This window comes from Dromiciops gliroides, chromosome X (genome assembly GCF_019393635.1).
Source record: "Dromiciops gliroides isolate mDroGli1 chromosome X, mDroGli1.pri, whole genome shotgun sequence".
NCBI classification, from domain to species: Eukaryota; Metazoa; Chordata; class Mammalia; order Microbiotheria; family Microbiotheriidae; genus Dromiciops; species Dromiciops gliroides.
Window position 1 is genome coordinate 4,200,193 of NC_057867.1, and position 20,648 is coordinate 4,220,840.

Below are 20,648 nucleotides of genomic sequence, written 5' to 3' on the forward strand. Positions count from 1 at the left end.
AGAATGAGCTTGGCCAGTGGGTGGAGGCTCCCACTTGGAATGTCAGACAGAATTTGGTGCCAAGTTTGCTCTCGCTACCATGACTGGGCACACCGAGGGGCCAAATGAAACACCGGAGGGCCTCCAGCCATCCCTGCCAACAGCTAATGTAAACTTACTTTACTTTGGAGCTACGTCTATGCCTGCAGTTTACTGACCCTCTGTGTTCAATCCACATTTGCATAACACAGCTAGATCCCATAGTAGATCTCTATCCTAGCCTTAGAGTAAAAAAGATCTGAGTTCAATTTCTGCCTCAGACACTTGCTAGCGAAGTGACCCTGGCCAAGTTACTTAACCTTTCCTTACTTCAGTTTCCTTCTCTATAAAATGGGCATAATAGCAGCACTTGCCAACCTGTGGGAAGTGCTTTGCAAGCCTTCAAGTCCTCTCTGAAGATAAGTGCTTGTACTGAGAGCTAAGGGCCCTGCCCCGCAGTAGCTGGGAGGGGGCAGTCAGAGCCATGCTCAGGGTCCCTTTCTAGCATCTTCTAGACCTCTCTCAGGGCCTCAGTATCCTCCTGGAGGCCCCTTCCCCCTCAGCAGCATGGCTCAGGGCAGGATTGAGCAGCCCCCACTCGTCCGTCCATAGTCCTGATTTCCCTGGTGGTGGCCAGGCCTTCCCCTGTGAGGAATAGCTTTCCTCACCTATAGCAGCTGTACCCAGGCCAGCCTCACCCCACCCACAGCATGCCCAGCAGCAGAAAGGGTTCCTTTGGCTTGAGGCTAGCCGGAGAGCCAAGGCCTACATCTATGTAACAGGGAACCAGAGCAGTACTCAAAGGGTAGTGTAAGGGAGGCCCTTAGCAAGGGGGGGTCCCTGACTCCAAGGAAGCCTGGACAACTCAGGCAAGGCTTAGTGGAGGAGGGGTCTTCAAGTTAGGCCTTGAAGGATGGGCCCACGTGGCAAATGAGAAGAGCATGGGGAAGGCATTTCCCAGAGTCTGGAATCTCAATTGGGGGAGGGGGTGGCAAGCAGAGAGGCCTCTGTAGTTAGCTACTGGGCCAGGTCACATGTGAACCAGAAACGCCAAGACAACAGAAGGGCCAAGCAGTCATCCGGTCTGCCCAAACACCTCCAATGAGGCAGATCTCTAGACCATTTTGGGACAGCCCCATTGGGAGCCAATCTCCCCTGCCCTCAAGCTCCAATCGGCCTCTTTGCCCCCTTCCCTGCATCCTTCCTGCTTCTGTCCACCAGGGCCAGGCAGAATCCAATTCCTCCTCTTTGTGATGGTGCTTCAAATCTTTGTTTCAATCAGTCAACAAGCATTAATTAAGCACCTACTATGTGCCAGGCACTATGCTCGGTGTGGGGTGGGAGGCAGGAAATACAAAGACAAAAAATGAAAAAAGAAGTCCCTGTGGAAGATGGCTGCTGGATCATCCCCTAAAACTTTCCTTCTTCGAACTGTCTCTTAGGTCCGCCTCTGCTGGTAGATGCTACGGACTCACTGACTGACTGACCACGGGCCAGCTTCCTCCTGTCACTCAGGGCATGTCTCTTACATGGGCCGTGATGTTTCTTTGGGACCCCCAGCTAAGGGCACAAAAATAGGCTCGGTTTCCTCCAAGTTCTTGCCAGACTGAGTAGAGGCTATCCCTCTCCCAAAGTGGTTTTGAACTCTTGGCTGCAGCTGGCCAGAGTGGCCCACGTGGTCACCAACCTCCTGGGCATGCTCCCCCTGGGTTTGGGGAGCAGGTGCCCCAACTCCATTCTCTCACCCTAGACACCATTCATGCATCAAGCAGGGGAGGAAGAACCGAGGCAGGACAGAGCCAGAAGGGCCCCTCCTCCCTTCTTTGTATAGGTGGAGGATCATGGGGCAGAAAGCTGATTGGGTTGCTTGCTTTTCCCACACTGCCTTGTTTTCTCCTTTTTGTTCCTCATGAGAGAGCATGGCCTGCTGGGAAGGGCCACACCAGAGCAGGGGTCTCCAAGGAGATGTGTCAAGAAAACCATTAGGAAAGAAACAGAGACCAAAAATGCTTGCTCAAGCTTAGCTGTCTGAACATAGGGATTGATTTGGGTGACTAAGAAAAAGCCAGGGAATTGGTGGTTTTCGGTGTGCCAGGCTCTGAGCCTGTCTGGGTCCTTGAGCTCATCTTGTCTGGCTTGGAACGGCCTTCACCACTGTTTCCTTCCCATTCCTAAACTATGTCTTGCCCCTCTTTCTAGCTCCCCTTATGGGTGGTCTTCCCAAGTGGACTATAAGCTCCCTGAGTGCAGGGCCCAGCTTGTTTGCTTGTATTTGCCCAACAGCTGGCCCTTGGTAAATGCGCTCTCATTCATTCCTTCAGCAGAAAGGCCCCACCTGGCTCTCAAGGGATCCCGAGAGCAGAAGCTCCTACTGAGGAACAGTGAGCCCCTGGGCCCCACTGAGGCTGAGCAGGGAAGCACCAGCCAGGGCCAGGCTCAGTTCACTTCCCAGTTTGCTGAGGGCTGAGCCAGACATGCCAACTCCCAGCATGCAATGTTAGCTAGTGAGTGCCCATGCCATGGACCACGCACACTTGACTGTTTAATCTAAAAAGGCCACCGATAGGAAGTATCTAGCACCAGGAAAAATGAGCCAAAGCGTGGACACTAAGCCTGTGAGAGGTTCAGCCCTGGGCCTGGGGCCACCATCTCTTGGCAGAATGGCATCGAGGCAGGTTTCCTCTCAGCTGCTGCCCCCAGCCCAGGTGGGACCAGAGCCACCTTTCCAAGTACCTGGGAAGCTGGCAGGCTGGCAGCAGAAATCAGAGGCCCCCTCTGGACCTTTAGCTGCTCAGGAGCTCAGCCTGGGGCGGGGGGCAGAGCTTTTGTGGTGCCCAGGAAGCTGCTCCTGGACCTCCAGTGTTTGGGCATCATTTGCCCTCCCCCATCAGACAGACCACAAATAGAAGGAAAAGGGTCCTTACGTGCATACCTGCAGACACACAAGCACACGCATACAGAGATACATATGCACATGCACGTGCAATACAAGACACATGTACACACATGCAGACACAAACACGTGCACACACATACAGACACATGTGCAACACAGAGACACAATTCAGACATGTGCATATGATGAAGGCGCAATGACACACGTGCACACATTCACACATATACACATGACTCCACATATACAGACATGTTCGCACATACATGCTCAGACACATGTTCACATATACCTATGCAGACACACATTCATTCTCACACACAAATGTGACCTCAGGTATTCAGAATGTCTTCATGAAAGACAGGGAAGGCCCTCAGTTATCAGTCAGTCACAGGAGACATGAAGCCCCCACCCCATGACAGTCCCTGACCCTCAGAGTATGAGAGGCACTGGTCACCTAATGGAAGAGAACACACAGTGGGGCTCATCTCTGGCGCACCCTGATCCAGCCTTGAGGCAGAGAGATGCTACACTGACCACGGCTGGCTCAGTCAGTGGGGGATGAAAGACACAGTAAGTGGGCCAAGGGCAAAACAGGCAGCTTTGAAAGGGGAAGACGACATTCTCTGACCTGTTGTTGTTTAGTTCTAAACTTCCATGGGGGGTACGCAAAGCAAATCAGTTTGCCATGTTCCAGGTTAATCATTACCCTGCTGCTCTTGGGGAAGGACTTTCTGCTTCTTAGAGGTGGGGCACATTGCTCTCCCGTTGGGGGTGGGGCCTCCACACCTCTGCCTCTGCCCATGTTTGGCCTTTGATGCTCAGTGAGGGGCCTCTGCCCAAGGATCAGCCCAAACCCTGACAGGAAGGCCTCAGTGGGCCCCAGCCTCTGCCCTCTGCCTACCACACCCTGGGCACGATGAGTCATTAGTGACCGAGAGAAAACAGAGTCAGTCTGCTGGCTTCCAGACAGCCCAATCTGGATCCCTTGTGAATGTTGGGGCAAAGGGAAGGGGATCCTGGAGAGGACAGGGACACTTGGTCTCCCATTGCAACCAGATGTAGAGGCCTTGTCATGGGGGGTGATCCTGGGCTCTCAAAGGGCCTGCCCATGGATTGTGCCTCTGGCAGGGCCTACCGAGTTGGAGAGGTCCAGCTGAGCTAAGTGTGGGCAGATCAGCTCCAAAGGGCCAGCTACGAGGAGGTGGGGCCACATTGACCATGCCAGCCAATGCCCAGTTGTCCATGCCTCCCTCTCCTTCTGCAATGATGATGGTAACAAAGAGGATTGGTATTCAGTTGTTTTAGTTGTGTCTGACTCTTGGTGACCCCATTTGTGGTTTTCTTGGCAGAGAAACTGGAATGATTTGCCATTTGCTTCTCCAGCTCAATTTACGGGTGAGGAAACTGAGGCAAACGGGGTGAAGTGACTTGCCCAGGGTCACATAGCTAGGAAATGTCTGAAGTCAGATTGGAACTTAGAAAGATGAGTCTTCCTGACTCCAGGCCTGGCACTCTTTTCACTGAACCGAGTAGCTGCCAAAAAGAGAATAGAGGGTACCAGGACCCACATCATTTTGAAGCCAACCATGAATAGAAATTTAGCTGTTGGGATGCTTAATGCCCAACTGTCCACACAGAGAAAATTCAGTGGATGAAGTGCCCAGTTCCCAGCCTCTGGCATGCAATTGGTTGGAGCTAGCCTGGACAGCCCCGTAGGATAAACAATGAGCTGGGCTCTGAGTTAAGGAGGAGGTAGACAGCAGTTTAGATAGTGGCCTTTGGCAAACTGGCCAGGGCTTTGAAATCCCCTAAGCTTCCCCTGGAAACACAGGCCCATGTTTCTAACACCCACATTCTTCTGATGATGCCATACAGCTGGGAGTCATGGAGACCCACAGTCTCTGAAGCCCTGAAATTGAGGCCCACTAAGTGGATAGCGGAAGGGCTCCTGGAGGGCATGAACCAGCTGTAAGACATGACAAACCAGGGATTGGAGAGGAGGAGCAACAGAAAGGAGAGCAGGAAACTAATAACAAGAAGAAAAAGAGGGCTTGTCACACATAAGGGTGAGGGTCAACCAATGGACTGCACGCTCCTCTGGTATGTGGAGGATGCCAAGGGAACTGTACAGAGCAGTGTTCACTATGTGTGGGGAAGAGCTCTATGGCAAAGTGATGGGAGGACATTGACAAGAATGGCCCAGGCCTGGTAGCCATGGAAGGGTTGCAATCTGAGTGGTTGGAGAAAATGCTGACATCAGGGAGTGCCTGCCTCCGCTGGAGCATCAAACTCTTTTTAGTGTATGTTTTTGTCCAATGACCAATAAGATGACACAGCTCTGGGGCAGCTAGATGGTGCAGTGGATGGAGCACCGGCCCTGGAGTCAGGAGTACCTGAGTTCAGATCTGGCCTCAGACACTTAACACTTACTGGCTGTGTGACCCTGGGCAAGTCACTTAACCCCAATTGCCTCACTAAAAAAAAAAAAAAAGACACAGCTCTAGAGGAGGTGAACCACATCTAATATGGACTCAGTCCTTCCAAAACCAAAACAGAGCTCACAAGGATCCCACTGCTAAGTAGGAGGACTCTCGGGGTTCTCAGAGATGTCAGTAAAGGACCCAGCCAAGTTGTTTCTTTCCTGTACTGGGAGGCACCAAGAAACATCCCTGTAGGGGCTTCCCTTACAGAGCTGAGGATGGAGCAGAAGCAAACAGATCCCCCCCAGAATGAATAAATGAACAAAAGAATGAATGAACAAATCAACAAATGAAGAAATGAAGGAATGAAAAATTTCTTGATTAGCTAACTCACTATGTGCCAGGCACTGTGCTAAGGACTGGGGAAAGAAATACAAAAGTATTGAAGCAGACTGTCTTCAAGAAGCTTATACATCTAAGTCTCCTTTGGGGCCCATCATGAAAGCCCTCAAGGGGTCTCATGTATTTGAATTGACACTATTCAAAGTTATAAATTATGTAAAATATTGTGATAGGTTCCAGCCCAGTGGCAGTAGGCAGTGAAAATTCCATCACCACCACCACCACTTCCAGGGATTCCTTATTCCTGCTCATAAAGACCTAGCTTTATCTATTGCCATATGAAAAATGCTCTAAATCACTATTGGTTAGAGAAATGCAAATTAAAATAACTCTGAGGTACCACCTAACACCTATCAGATTGGTTAATATGACAAAAAAGGAAAATAATAAATGTTGGAGAAGCTGTGGGAAAATTGGAACACTAATGCATTGTTGGTGGAGCTGTGAACTGATCCAACCGTTCTGGAGAGCAATTTGGAACTATGAAGCTGTGCATACCCTTTGACTCAGCAATACCACTATTAGGTCTTTTCCCCAAAGAGATCATAAAAAAGGGGAAAGGACCCACATGTACAAAAATATTTAGGGCTGCTCTTTTTGTGGTGGCAAGGAATTGGAAATTGAGGGCATGCCCATCAAGTGGGGAATGGCTGAACAAGTTGTGGCATATGAATGTAATGGAATACTATTGTGCTGTAAGAAACGATGAGCAGGAGTTCAGAGAAACCTGGAGGGTCAGAACCAGGAGAACATTGTAAACAGTATCTACAATGGAGCCATGGCCTCTGCCGAACTCATATGAAACCTACCCCTTACAAAAGAGTTCCTTAAATCAAGCTGTTTGATTCGTGGAAATTCTGCTTGGGATAGAGCTCCCAGGGCACTCAGTTAGGTCATGGCTAACATGGTCAGGTCATGGTAAGGCAAACTTTCCCGTTTTCCCTCTGTTAGCACAACAGAGAAGGCAGTGCTGCTGAAATGCAAGGACAGGAAGGAGAAGCAGGCCCAGTTACTCTGGGAAGTGCACTAAATAGCAGAGAGTGAGCCACCATGTCTTGATTCTAAGTTTAGGAGCCCAACCAGTCCCTATGAGTTCTCATCTATTACAGAGTGAGCTATCACTTGGGACAAGGGAAGGACAGAGTCCAGAGTGAACCTGGAGTGCCTTGGGGGCCCTTCCCTTTCATCTCCATCCCATAGCAGTGTCCTGTTAGAGACATCTCCTTTGGGGAAGGCCAGTTGTCCTCTCTACAACCACCCTGGGAGGGTGTGGGGTAGGGGAACCTTGGATATCTGTCCACATCCCCAGTGGTTGAATAGCTCAGTGTTTAGGACCTGGCAAAATACTGGATGAACTCAGGCTGGCTGGCCAGCCAATGCAAACTGCATCCTTGCCAGCCTGCTCATGATTTCTCCATCCTCATTCAGATGTGTAGCCTGGTCAGTCTGATACCCAGAATCCTAAAGTTACAAACACTTTATGTACTAGGAACAAGGTGGTCTTTCTTCCTGAGGGATGAGCCATCCTCATTCCAATCTCATCTGTAGGTACAGAGATCAGGTATCTGTCCTCCTTGGGGAAGAGATGAGAAGGGAAGGGCCCTTCTCCCCCAAGAAGACCTGGGAGGTCTAAGAAGACACTTTTCCTAGCTGCCTCCCCTGCCAGAGGTGGGGACTCATTTAGGCAGCAGGGCAAGGTGCTTACCTATAGGTGGGAATGTGGGAGCCATTTGTTCTGTAAGAATCAGGGCCTATTCAGCAGTACAATCATGTTTTTGGAGGGGGTGGGCAGAGTGAGGTCCAGCCCTGTGTGAGGGGCTGACTCCCAGTGTGGACACTCCCTAAGTAAATGCAGGTGGGTCACTCATGTGCACTTCAGAGAGCTCCCTTAAGCTTGTCTGGGCCCCTGAGAGGGTGTATCTAGTGGAGGCAGGAGCCAGGTCTTCAGGCTCAAAGGCCAGCTCTCTCTGCACTGTTCCCTTGGTGCTTCTCTTTCATGGGACAGTGGGGCCACTGTGGCAGGCCGATACAGAAAGAAGGCATCAGGCCTACAGAGGCCTAGGCATCCGGCAAGGCACCAGCCCCAATTAGTTCCAATTCAAAATGTCTGTGCCCTGATGATAATGGCCTTCAGAAGACACACCTGCAAGAATGGGGAGATGGGAAGTGGGAGTGGTCTGACTTGGAACTTGGGTGGAACATCAGGGTCAATGGAAATAGTGCCAAGTCCCCAAGGGATGGGGTAGGATCTTCTCAAGACTACGGTTAGCTCTTTGTTCAAGATGTCTGTCCATGGTGCCAGTATGCTCAAGGCAGGAGGTTGGACCATTCTACAGTCCCAAGGCTGCTGTGGCAGGGTGGGTCCAGGGCCTTTCCAGAGCCTCAGATGAGCTGCTACCAAAGGGCCCAGGGGCCAGGACCCCAGGCAGCCATGCCTTTACAGTGTCCAGACATGGAAAGAGTTCGCTCAGAAGCTGGCAAGAAAGAAAGACTTACAACATGACTAACATGGAAATATGTGTAACAAGATAGTAATGTATAACCTATATCAGCTTACTGTCCTTGGGAGGGGGGAGAAAAATCTGGAACTCCAAAAAATATCTTTACATGTAATTGGAAAAATAATTAAAATAAATATTTTTAAAATTTAAAAATAAACCATAAAAACAGAGAGAGAGAGAGAGAGAGAGAGAGAGAGCCAGCCCTTGGGCATCCAAACCTCCTTGGTGACAGAGGGCAGCAAGTTGTCAGTGTCACAAGGGTCCATCCCTTCCAAGAGCAGCTGATGAAGTGCCTGGCATAGAGATAATTGAAATAGGGACCTCCTAATGTCTGGTCCTTTTCCTTTTCCTGCTATGAGCATTTGGGGGAGGGACAGGCAGGAATCAGAGAAGGTTCTCCTAGGCTCCCCTCTGGCCTGGATGTCACAGAATCTCAGAAACTGAGAGGTGGGAGGGACCTCAGCTGCCTCTAGTCGAATCCAGACACTAATGGGATCCCTGATGTGACATTGCTATCAGATTGACCTCCATCCAGCCTCTCCCAAAGCATCTCCTGCACCTCTTACACATTGAACATAGGCAAAGACTCCTTTTACCCAAGCCCTGCCCTCACCAACAGAAGAGGGGTGATGCCCCAACCTAAAGTATGAAACATCAATCTGACTCTAAATCCCGACCTCTTCCCATGGGGCTATGCTGCCTTTTTGGAGGGCAGGGGGTTAGCCTTTCCTTGTCCCCAGAGAGCAGAGCCGGGAGCACTGGGGGGCAGTGAGAAGGGGGAGGAAGCTGCAGAGGCCCATTAAGGCTATGCATAAGAACAAACTTGGTACCAATCCAAGCTATGACCAAGTGGTAGGGGCTGCCTTGGGACGTGGTGATTCCCCCTCACCAGAGCTCTTCGGGTGGAGGCTGGACACTTCCTCATTAAGAATTTTGTAGAGGAGACTCTTGGGCATGCGGAGGCTCAAATGGATTCTGGGCCCCCAGCCAACAAGGGGCGCCGTCATTCTGTGAATCTCCAAACTCGATTAAGAGTGAGTCTGTACGAGTGTCCATGTGTCCACGTGTGTATGCATAGCGGTGTATACACGGTTGAGAGTGTGTATGTATGTGTGTGTGTGCTTGCACATGCAGCAGGGCCAACCTTTCCGAAAGAAAACATATCAAGCAAGTGGTGCCTTTCACAAGAGCAGCTGAAAGCCCAAGACAGAGGCAGCCTGTTGGGGCCCGGTCGTTCTGGGCTGGAGCCAAAAGCAGGCTGCTTCTCCGTAGCCAGGATCCCACAGACAGTGATGGTTTCTTCACTGGCCTACTGAAAAAGAATTTGGCCAAGAGAAAAAAGGAAAGGGAAAAGAAAGCTCCTACAGAGAAAGGGAGAGGGAGGGGCTGTGCCCCAAGCTCTTTCCCATTTGGGGGCTCTGGCCTCTCTCCTTGTGTACAGTGGGTGTCTGGAATGAGCCAGTCACCCCGAGAGTTCTCAAGGACTTGTGCTGTGGCCTTCACTCTGGCAGAGCCTTTGTCTTGCCCACATGACTAATGAATCTACAGCCTTGCCCTTCTGCTTCAAGGAGGGATGCATCCTGGGAACTTGCTGGGTGAGAGCTGGTAGCTTTTTTTCCCCTAAGGCTCCAAAATGAAATTCTATCAAGTGGAGTGAGGTGGGGGAGGGGGGTAGTGATGAAGAAAACAGCATTTGAGAGGTTGAGCAGGGCTGACCACAGCAGGGGCCAGGTTCATACTGGGCTGGTGTTGATTTATCTTCTCTCTGCATCTGGGACATAAAGAAATAGTGCAGCCACTAAAGTAGCCACAGCAACACTTCGTGTGGTGGCCAAAAGTGAGAAATCCAGTGGGTGCCCATTGACCCCAGAAGGGCTGAGCAAAGTAGACTATACGACTGACATGGGATACGACTGAGCATTAAGCAATAACAATTGTGAAGGGTTTAGAACACCATGGGATGCCAGTGGGGACCAAGAGTGGGGGAAACAGAGTCAGACAGGTCCCCACAACAATGGATCACCAGACACTCAAAGGCAGTGGCCAATCTTGCTTCTACAGGGCTAATGACAAAATACATTGTCCTCTTCTGAGAGAGGAACAGGACGGTGTGGATGCTGTCAGATGTTGTGGCAAACAAATCTTTAGGCAGAAGGAACCGTGTAAAGGATGAGGAAAGAAAAAGTAATCCGGTTAGGCACATGGTGAGAAGGTCTCGTCATCCACTACCCTGGGATCCTCTCAGATGTTAAGATCCAGGCCCCCAAAATATAAGGAAGACTCCCTGTGCTAAGCTTTTTAAAAAATATTATTTATTTAGAATTTTGTTTTCCAAATTGCATGTAAAAACACATTTTTTACATCGATTTTTAAAAACTCTGTGTTCCAAATTCTTTTCCTCTCTCCTCCCTCCCCCTCGCAAGAACTCAAGCAATTCATGTGTAGTCATGCAAAACATTTCCACATTAGTCAGGCTATGAAAGAAAACAGACAAAAAGACTTTAGAAAAAGGAACTAACAAAAATGTTTCCATCTGTATTCAGATGCCATTAGTTCTTTCTCTGTAGATGGACTGCATTTTCATAAGTCCTTCAGAGTTGTCTTGGATCATTGTATTGCTGAAAGTAACTAAGTCATTTGCAGCTGATCATCATAGTATTGCTGTTATTTTGTATACAGTACATTTCACTTTGCATCAGCTCATGTACGTCTTTCCAGGTTTTTCAGATAGTCATCTTGCTGTGATGAGCTTTTTCGAAGATCATGGACCTAAGAGACACACAGGTGGGGCAGATGTGGATTCGTTGAAATCAGCATCATTGGAGGGATTATTTACATTGAAGAACTCCCAGATTCACTGGAGTTAGAGTGTAGGTTCTCTGATGGCAGAGATGGATCTTTCTCTGAATCTCTCCCAGTACCTCGAACAGGACTCTGAACACTATAGGCTCTTTGATAAATGTTTGTTGAATGAATTAACAAGTACATGGACTATTGGATTTGTCTCTTTTTCTCCCCTGGCCACTGGTGTGATCCAATTCTCCACCCTACCCCCCCCCCCAAGGCACTGGCTATGGTGCTTTAGAAGTCAATTAACCAAGCCTCTCACTTAAATGGATCAAATGACCATAGATTCAGAACTGGAAAGAACCTCAGAGGCCTCATTCGACAGATAAGGAAAACTGAGACCCAGGGAGGGATAGTGATTGCATCTTTGTATCTCTGGGGCTAGAAAAACGAAAATGAAGCTAGGGGCTGGCGAGTGTGTGTGTGTGGGGGGTGCTAGACCTGCAGATGACTGAGCCTCAGAGGAAGCAGAGGGGGGTGGAGTGGAATGGAGACTGTTAGAAAGAGCCTACACGCTATCAAATGTTTCAAGTAAGTTTGTATCTCCTCTTCTCCTCGAACTGCAAACTGCAGCCCTCCCCAAGAAGTCCCCAAGTCAAAGGAAGTAGGGAAGGCAGGAGCGGGTAGGAGGCTTCCTTCTTCTTCTTCTTTTTTTTTTTAGTGAGGCAATTGGGGTTAAGTGACTTGCCCAAGGTCACACAGCTAGTAAGTGTTAAGTGTCTGAGGCCGGATTTGAACTCAGGTACTCCTGAATCTAGGGCCGGTGCTCTATCCACTGCGCCACCTAGCTGCCCCAGGAGGCTTCCTTCTATCAGTCCCCCCAACGCCATTTCTAATGGGGCACTCTAGCAAAGTGGTCATTTGTGGGGAGGCTGGCAGTCGGCTTTCCTTCTGCTGTCACTGCCGCGTGGTTGCCCGGGGCAGGCCTCTAGGTAAGCTGCATGTCCCTTCCGTTAGCCCTGGCCACCGGAAGCTGCCTGCTAGGTAAGATGACCCAAAGGTGCTGTTTGAGGAGAGTCTCAAGCAGAACACTACTATCCGGCCTGAACTGGATCATCAGAGCTTAGCATCTATCGTAGGGGGTTTGGACTTTGGAAGCAGACTTGTGATTTCACGGTTTCCGGAATTCTCTGAGCTACTCCTCCACTTCCAGTTGGAGAGCGTTGCCTGGGGCACTGAGAAATGGTGGACATGGCCAGGGTCACACAGCATAGCACGGGCCATAGTGGAAAGAGAGCTGGCCTCCCAGATGGGAAGACTTGGGTTCAAGCCTCACCTCTGATGACTAACGAGCCATTTCTGTAGCAGGTTGGCAAACTGCTTGGCCTGCACTGGGTCTGATCTTCTCAAGACTTGGACAAAAAACTAGCATTAGTTTGTTTTCTTTTTCTTTTTTCTTTCTTTTTCTTTCTTTCTTTCTTTTTTTTTTGGTGAGGCAATTGGGGTTAAGTGACTTGCCCAGGGTCACACAGCTAGTAAGTGTTAAGTGTCTGAGGCTGGATTTGAACTCAGGTACTCCTGAATCCAGGGCCGGTGCTTTATCCAGAAAAAACTAGGATTAGTTTAAGAAGGGAAAGATAATTAGCTAACTACTAGGAAAGTGTCTTGTTTTCCTGTTCTAGATGCATATCAGTTAATGGGATTACATTTTGCAAATGTTTGTGTATTGTTCTGTTGTCTAATGTGATTACATTTCATCCCCCAAAAGGTTTCTTTTTAAGAGAACATTGAGTAGTCCCGCTCTGAGATGTGTCTCATTACCCTTGACTGGGTCTCATTCGGGGCTGAGCCTTATCTTTTGGAACCACGTCTGTGAATGAAGTGACAGCTTAACTTCCACAGTATCTGCAGACTTGGCCTTGCAAATCTAAGAGGTGCTAACAGTGAAGTCATAGGGAGATGGCTGTTATCTTCTGCCTGTAAATTGTTTTGAATCCAAGGTACATGCTCCAGTGATGCTAAAAGGAGATCAAAGCCAACCTGAGAAACCCTTTTCTCTCCCAGTTTTAAGACTGTTAGGGGGGCAGCTAGGTGGCACAGTGGATAGAGCAGCGGCCCTGGAGTCAGGAGTACCTGAGTTCAAATCTGGCCTCAGACACTTAACACTTACTAGCTGTGTGACCCTGGGCAAGTCACTTAACCCCAATTGACTCTCTAAAAAAAAAAAAAGACTGTTAGGCATCAACGAGGACCCATTTGAGATGAGAGAACATGAAATTGTAGAGGTCCCTGTGAGCATTCTTCCAATAGATTTCAGCAGGAAAGTAGGAATGCGGAAGGTCATTGTGGAAGAGATACAATATTGAGGAGTATATGGAGGGAGGAGTAGGGGGTACAGGCTGAAAGATGGAAGAGAGTGAAAATAACGTTGAACTGCTCAGCAGAGACATACAAGGAGCATGGGCCAATGTGTGTGCAGCCCCTGAGCCAGGCCCATGTTCATCCACACTGGGCTGCTATGGCATCAAGACTGGGAAATGAGAGAGGGGACTGAAGCCAGAGCAGGGGTGATGAACTGGGGAGGTGGGGGTGGGGGTCTGGGGAAGAGATGCCTGGTAAAGATGAGGACTACAAGGGAGAGCAATGCCAGAGGAGGATGTGATGGATCAGTTATGGGTGATGGGAAAAATCTAAGGATGCCTGACATGGCTTGAAGGTGCCAGTCATGGGAAATGAGGAGGTCTGAGGGGATCTCAACAGGTATACTGGAGTTATATGGGTGGGGCTTGTGGGGGGGGGAGGCTACCTGTAAGGAAAAGACAAATCTGGAGGGCTGACACAGGACAGCAGCCAGGAGCCAGACTGGCCAATCCAGAGAACCGGAGTCAACCTCAAGGGAGGAGGCAGAGATGGGTAGCAAGAGAGGAAGGGAGGAGAGCAGCAGGGCCATTGTTCTCAGGAGATAATTGTGCAAATAAAGACCCCAGTAAGGGCAGTGAAAGCAGAATGAGCCATGAGCCTGAGAGTTCAAAGGTCTGGGTCTGGACCCCAGCCCTGTTGCTTTCTGCCCTGGGCGACCTTGGCTGGGTTTCCTCCCCCTCTGCTCCTCCTTGGTAGAAGTAGGAGGTCGGAGTACATTAATTCCAAGGTCCCTTGCAACTGTTTGGCATCATTTGTTTGTTTCCTTTCCATGTGGGGCCGGCCTTGTATTGATAACCCAACCCTAAGGTTCACTGAGCATATGCCCCAGATGGCCCCCAGTTGGGGGCAACTTGGGAATTACTTGGATTTTTGAAATTGCTCCTTTCTGTGCATTGGGTGAGCTCCTTGTTCCTCCTCTGGGAACTCAGCTGTCTGTCTCATAGTAAATTCCAGTCCTCAAAGCTTTTAATGAACAAGGTGGTCTCTGATTAGAACCCCACCAAGCAATCGTCTTTGCTAAATAGCAAATGGGAAAGCATTTTGATGAAAATGGAGCTGCCTGCCAACCCTTTGCATAATTCTTACTTGTATAAGATCATTTAAATGGCAATTACAGAGCTGGAAGAGTAACCAATTCTTAGACTGACAATTGAGCTATTAAGGAATGACAAAATGTGCATTTAGGGAGGAAAGACACTGATAAGCTGAAGAGAGACCAGGCTAATGAAGAGCCTTGAAATCACACCACTCCAGCAATTGGGGCTGTGTAGCCTGCAGAAAAGAGGATTGGGGGAGGGATGGGCACGGTGGCTGCCATCAAGGATCTGAAGGGCTGTCACAGGGAATGGGGATCGGCAGAACCAGAAGTAGCAAGGGAGGGGAAGTGGCAAAGAGACAGATTTAAGCCCCAGGTTAAGCCCCATCGCTAACAATGAGAACTATTCCCAAGTGGCAAGGACTGCCTTAGGTGGTGGTGAGCTCTACCCGTTCTTGGAGTGGGAGGTAAGAGATGTTGTTCAGGTATGGCCTCAGAGACTGCTCTTGGATGCCAAAGCTTATGAGCTCAGCCTGGGTAAGAGGTCCCTCCATCCACTGGGCTAGGGAAGGCTTCGATGAGGAGAGGGCATTTGAGTGGTGGCTCTGAGGATGGGTAAAGTGGCAAGAGGTGAAGATTGGGAGAGGTGAGGAACAGGACACTTCAGACACAAGAAAGCCTAGGAGAGTATGGGAGAGGACTGGACGAGTAGAGAAAGTGTTTATTCCCACTTGATGAATCTTTTTCCTTGTGCCTTCCCTTGCACCCAAAAAGACAGGCTGTTTCCATTTGAAGAGCATCAGCAAGGAGGTCACGTCTCAGCTGAACTGGGATGAAAGGCACCGGAAAATCTGGGCTCTAGCAGTCATAAAGTGAGGCATGCTTCCCTCATCATAGTAGAGATGTGGGGGACGATGGGTGCCACATGTGGCATATACTACCAGATATGGTTGTTGTGTTGGTAGGTTTGGCTTAACTGTTTTTCTTTGTAAAAGAAGACAGATCTATGGAATGGGCATATATTAAGAAATGTATGTGATGTAAAAAAAAGCATCATTTAAAAAACCATTTGGGGCAGCTAGGTGGCAAGGTAGATAAAGCACCAGCCCTGGATTCAGGAGGACCTGAGTTCAAATCTGGCCTCAGACACTTGACACTTACTAACTGTGTGACCCTGGGCAACTCACTTAACCCCAATCGCCTCACCAAAAAAAGGAAAAAAAAAAAACATTTAAAGGCAATTCAGTGAGTTCTCACGATATTCTATGAGTCCATACATAAGTATGATGAAGTATGTGCTAGACCCGGTGTTGAGCTCTGGGCATACAAAGAAAAGCCCCAAACAGACTCTTTCCTTAAGAAATGTACATTCAAATGGGGGAGAAAACCTAAAGAAATCGCTCATCATACAGAGTGGGGTGGAAGGCCACTTTAAGGGAAGGGACGGCTCCAGGAGTTGGGGTGGGGGTGGGGGGCTGGGAATGGGGAATTTGAGCTGAGTCTTTTAGGAAGTCAGGGATCCTAAAAAATGGCTATAGAGAGGAAGTGCATTCCAGGCACAGGGGCCAGCCAGTGCAAAGATACGGTCAGGAGCTGGAGCAGCAAGGGGGCTTTGGGCTGGACTAGAGAATATGTGCAAGAAAACTGGAAAATAGGCATAGGCCTATTTTGAAGGTGTTTTAGTTAGAGGCCAGGGAGGGCGTATTCTGAGTGAGGAACAGCGTCAAATGCAGCAGATAGTTTGATTAGGCCTGAGAAAAGACCAAACCCATCATATTTGGCACGGAAGAGTGCTGAGGTTAGAAGCCGGGCCTTGGAGAGTTAAGAGACTGAGGGGAAAAGAACTGGGGCCAGTAACTAATGGCGGCTTTTTGGGGGAGTTTGCCAGGGGACCGGGGAGCCTGGGATGATCGCTTGGGAGGGGTGGCAGGGTCTAAGGAAGAACGGGACAGATTTGGGCATGTTTTGAGGCAGTCGGGAAGGAACCAGTTGAAAGGAAGAGTGAAAATTAGAGAGAAGGGATGATTGAAAGGATAATCTGCTGGAAAAGACTGGAGCCATTTCATTGTCAGACACGGGAGGGGGGGGCGGTGAGGAGAAGGGCAGAAGAGACCAAGCCCACAGCCGAGACAAGGCAAGAGGAGGTTTGCAAAAGATTTGGCGGGGGGTGAGAGAGGGAAGGAATTAGGAAGGAATCAAAGACCCGTGGTGGTTGGAGAGCCTGATCCTCCTGGTTGGGGGACTTCTCTGGTCTACTTCCGTGTCTGGTGAGTAGGAGCAAAGGAGGCTGAAGCTTGGATTATGGATATACTGGAGAGGAAGAGAAGAACGAAGAGGAAGAATGAAAAGGAGAACGAAGCCAGGCCAGGGGGAATGGCCTGAGGAAGGGAAGAGGTAGAGAGGATGGTGAAGACCGTGAGGACTGAGAGGAGGAGCAGGAGGGCCCAGGCACACAGAGATGGAGAATGAGGGCAGCTCTTGGGCTCACTTTCGAATTAGGGAAGCAGAACACTTGGGGGTGATGGGAGGTGGGGGCACGATCCTGCCTGTGGGTGACTGAGGTGGAGGCAAGGAGAGGATCATGGGGTTTAAGGAGGCTGAGGAACCAGAAAACCATAGAACTGGCAGGAGTATCTATATGGATGGGAAAGTCTCCTTGCGCAAGAGCAGGAGTTGGGGAGGAGAGCAAGCTCGTGAGCCCGGGGCCCAAGCACCTGCAGGCCAGTCTGCTACAAACACCATCATTTGCACTGGGGAGAAAACTGGGACTGAATGGGCCCGAAGAAGGGAAGGCTTTCTGAGTGAGAGACAAGGCAGAGTCTGGAAGCTGTGATGGGACTATTCTGCCCCCAGAGCTGGTGGATGAGGAGGTGGGGGAGAAGGCAGCCAGTGCTAGAGAGCTGGCAGAGCAATGGCACGGGGCCCCACTTCTCTGTAAGGGCCAGCAGAAAGCTTAGGCTTGAATCACTTCCCCAGTCCAGGTGAGCGGTGATGATGGGGCCTGTGTTGGGGCAGGGGGCTGTGTGAACCGAGAGAAGGAGCTGGAAAGGGGAAAATGCTAAGATGTGGCAATAGATTGGTTATGTGGGGGACTTCGAGTGAGGAGTGGGGGTGGCCCTGGAGTTGTCAGCCATCAGGGAGGTGCCTTCAAGAGGAAGAGGGCAGGACTGCACGTGTATAACTTATATTGAACGGCTTGAGTTCTTAAAGGGGGGTGGAGAGGGAGGGAGGAAGAGAATTTGGAACACAAAGTTTTTAAAATCAATGTGAAAATTTGTTTTTACATGTAATTTGGGGAAAATTCTAAATAAATAAAAATAACTTAAGAGAAAGGGCAAAAAAAGAGGCGAGGGCAGGGTTGGGAGGGGGGTACAGCAAGGGCTGTTTTGGACAGGTTGCCATTGCACATCCAGCAGTTGGTGATGCGGGACCAGAAGTCAAGAGAAAGGCTGGGGTGGGCCATTCCAGCTCTGCCAGTCGTTTGATAAGTAAAGCCGGGGGAGTGGAGGAGGTCTTCAAGTGAGGTAGCATAGAGAGGAAAGAGAAGAGGGCCCAGGACAGTCTTGAGGGCCGCTTTTACTTGGCTGACACAGCCTGTGAGAAGACTCAGCAAAGGAGTCTGAGGAGTGGCCAGACAGGAGACAGCAGTGCCATGAAAACTTGGAGAAGAGGCTTATGGACAGTGGCAAAAGCTGCAGAGAGGTCAAGGAGGATAAGAAGTGAAAGGAGTAGGTTGGCCCTTAAGATATTATTAGTAAGTCTGGGGCAGCTAGGTGGGCTAGCCGGGCCTGGACTCAGGAAGACTCATCTTCCTGAGTTCCAATCTGGCCTCAGGTGTGTCCTAGCTGTGTGATACTGGACAAGTCACTTCACCCTGTTTGCCTCAGTTTCCTCATCTGTCAAATGAGCTGGAGAAGGAAATGGCCAAGCACTCCAGGATCTTTGCCTGCCAAGAAAACCCCAAATAGGGTCATAACTGAAAAAGGACTGAACAGCAACAGTAACTTTTGAGAGAACAGGATCAGTTGAGTAAGGAAATCAGAAGCCAGATTGCAGAGGGTTAAGAAGAAAGGAAGAAGGGGCAGCTAGGTGGCGCAGTGGATAGAGCACTGGCCCTGGATTCAGGAGGACCTGAGTTCAAATCTGGTCTCAGACACTTGACACTTACTAGCTGTGTGACCCTGGGCAAGTCACTGAACCCCAACTGCCTCACCAAAAAAAAAAAAAAAAAAAGAGGACAAAGAAGAAAGGAAGGAGATGGGAGGTGAAGATACCAACTGCAATGGCCTTCTCAAGGAGTTCAGTTAAGGGAGGGAAGCTCTATGGTAGCATGGGGAGGGGTTTTTGAGCATGGGGGAGGCTTGGGCATGTTTGTAAGCAGCAGGGAAGTAGCCCTGGCTGAAGATGTGAGAGAGTTGGGACAATGGTGGTGATGGTGGTGGTGGGGATCTGCTGGAGAAGGTGTGGGGGGAGATGGGATCACTTGTACATGGAGAGGGGTTGGCCTTGGCATGGAGAAGGGCCACTTGTTCACATGACATAGGAGTGAAGTTAGAAATAGTGGGAAAGGAGAGGAGGAGAGGGGGCAAAGAGGGAGCTCTCCAGAAATGGTGTCAATAAGGGCCTCAGCTGAGCAGGTGCGGGGCTTGAGGAGAGAAGAAAAGGTTGGGATCATACGTCCATTAGGGCTTGCTATAGTGAGGGCGTAGCTGAAATTAGAGAAGACATGTGTGGTGGTGTAGTCAACACAGTTTCATGATTTCTTCCAGCTTCATTCAGTAATAGCATTGAATATGGTGTGTGGTGGGCTGGGGCTTGGCGATCTGTCAGAGGGGAGAGGGTGTCAAGAGGAGAGGATCTTTCCCTACTGGGTTTGTTTATGCCTACTGTTTCCTGGCACATAGTAGGCTCTTAATTAATGTTTGTTGACTGGATAGCATGAATGACACATGCATGTGTGTGTGTGAAGGCCTAGCCTCTCCATAGCTCAATGGGCTCCAGTCTAGGTGGATTGTGTACTCTCTTTCTCCTCCCTTCCACCTCATGCACTCTCCCTCGCCATCTCCTCCAGGAAGCCTTCCCCTCTCTTATTAGTATCCTCCCTCCCTCTTGAAAGGAATTTCTATTGCATTGTTTACAGTTTGTATTCCCCTACTTGTGTAAATGTTGTAGCTCCCTTCAGTAAATGGAAGGTCATTGAAGGCAGGGCCTTTGGTTTTTGTTTCTGGTTCTTGTTTTCCCAATGCCTAGTGCAGGGTCTGGCACACAGTAGGTGCTTAATAAATATTAGGATGCTAATGAATTGTACCATCCCCTCCAGCTCCAACCAACCAATCAGATCCATTAATAAGCATTTGCTAAGTGCTTAATGCATGCTAGGTCTCTTGCTGGTTGGTGCTGGGGGTACAAAGACAAGCTGAAAGCATAGGGCCAAGATGCTTGGCCTTTTCCCAAGTGACCCATTTCTCTCACAGGCTCTGGCATTGCCTGGTCTTCTCTCGATCCACTTTCTTTTTTTCTTTTTTAAATTATAAAAGTATTTTATTATTTTCCAGTTACATGTGGAGATAGTTTTCAACATTTTTTAAATAAGATTTCTAATTTCAAATTTTTCTCCCTCCCTCCCCTCCCTCCCCACTCCCTAAGACAGCAAGTAATCTGATACAGGTTATATATGTACAATCACATTAAACATATTTCTGCATTAGTCATGTTATAAGAGAAGAAATCAGAGCAAAAAGGGAAAACCTCAAAAAAGAAAAACAACAGTACCAAAAACAAAAGAAATAGTATGGCTCAATCTGCATCCATATTCCACAGTTCTTTTTTTTCTGGATCTGGAGAGCCTTTTCCATCATGAGTCCTTTGGAACTATCTTATACCATTGTATTGCTGAGAAGAATCAAATCTATTACAGTTGATCAACACACAATGTTGATGATACTGTGTACAACGTTCTCCTGGTTCTGCTCATCTCACTCATCATCAGTTCATGTAAGTCCTTCCAGGTTTCTCTGAAATCCACCTGCTCATTATTTCTTACAGCACAATAGAATTCCATTACATTCATATACCACAATTTCTTCAGCCATTCCCCAATTGATGGGCAGCCCTTCAATTTCCAATTCCTTGCCTTGATCTACTTTCTACCTGTGTGATCTTGGATG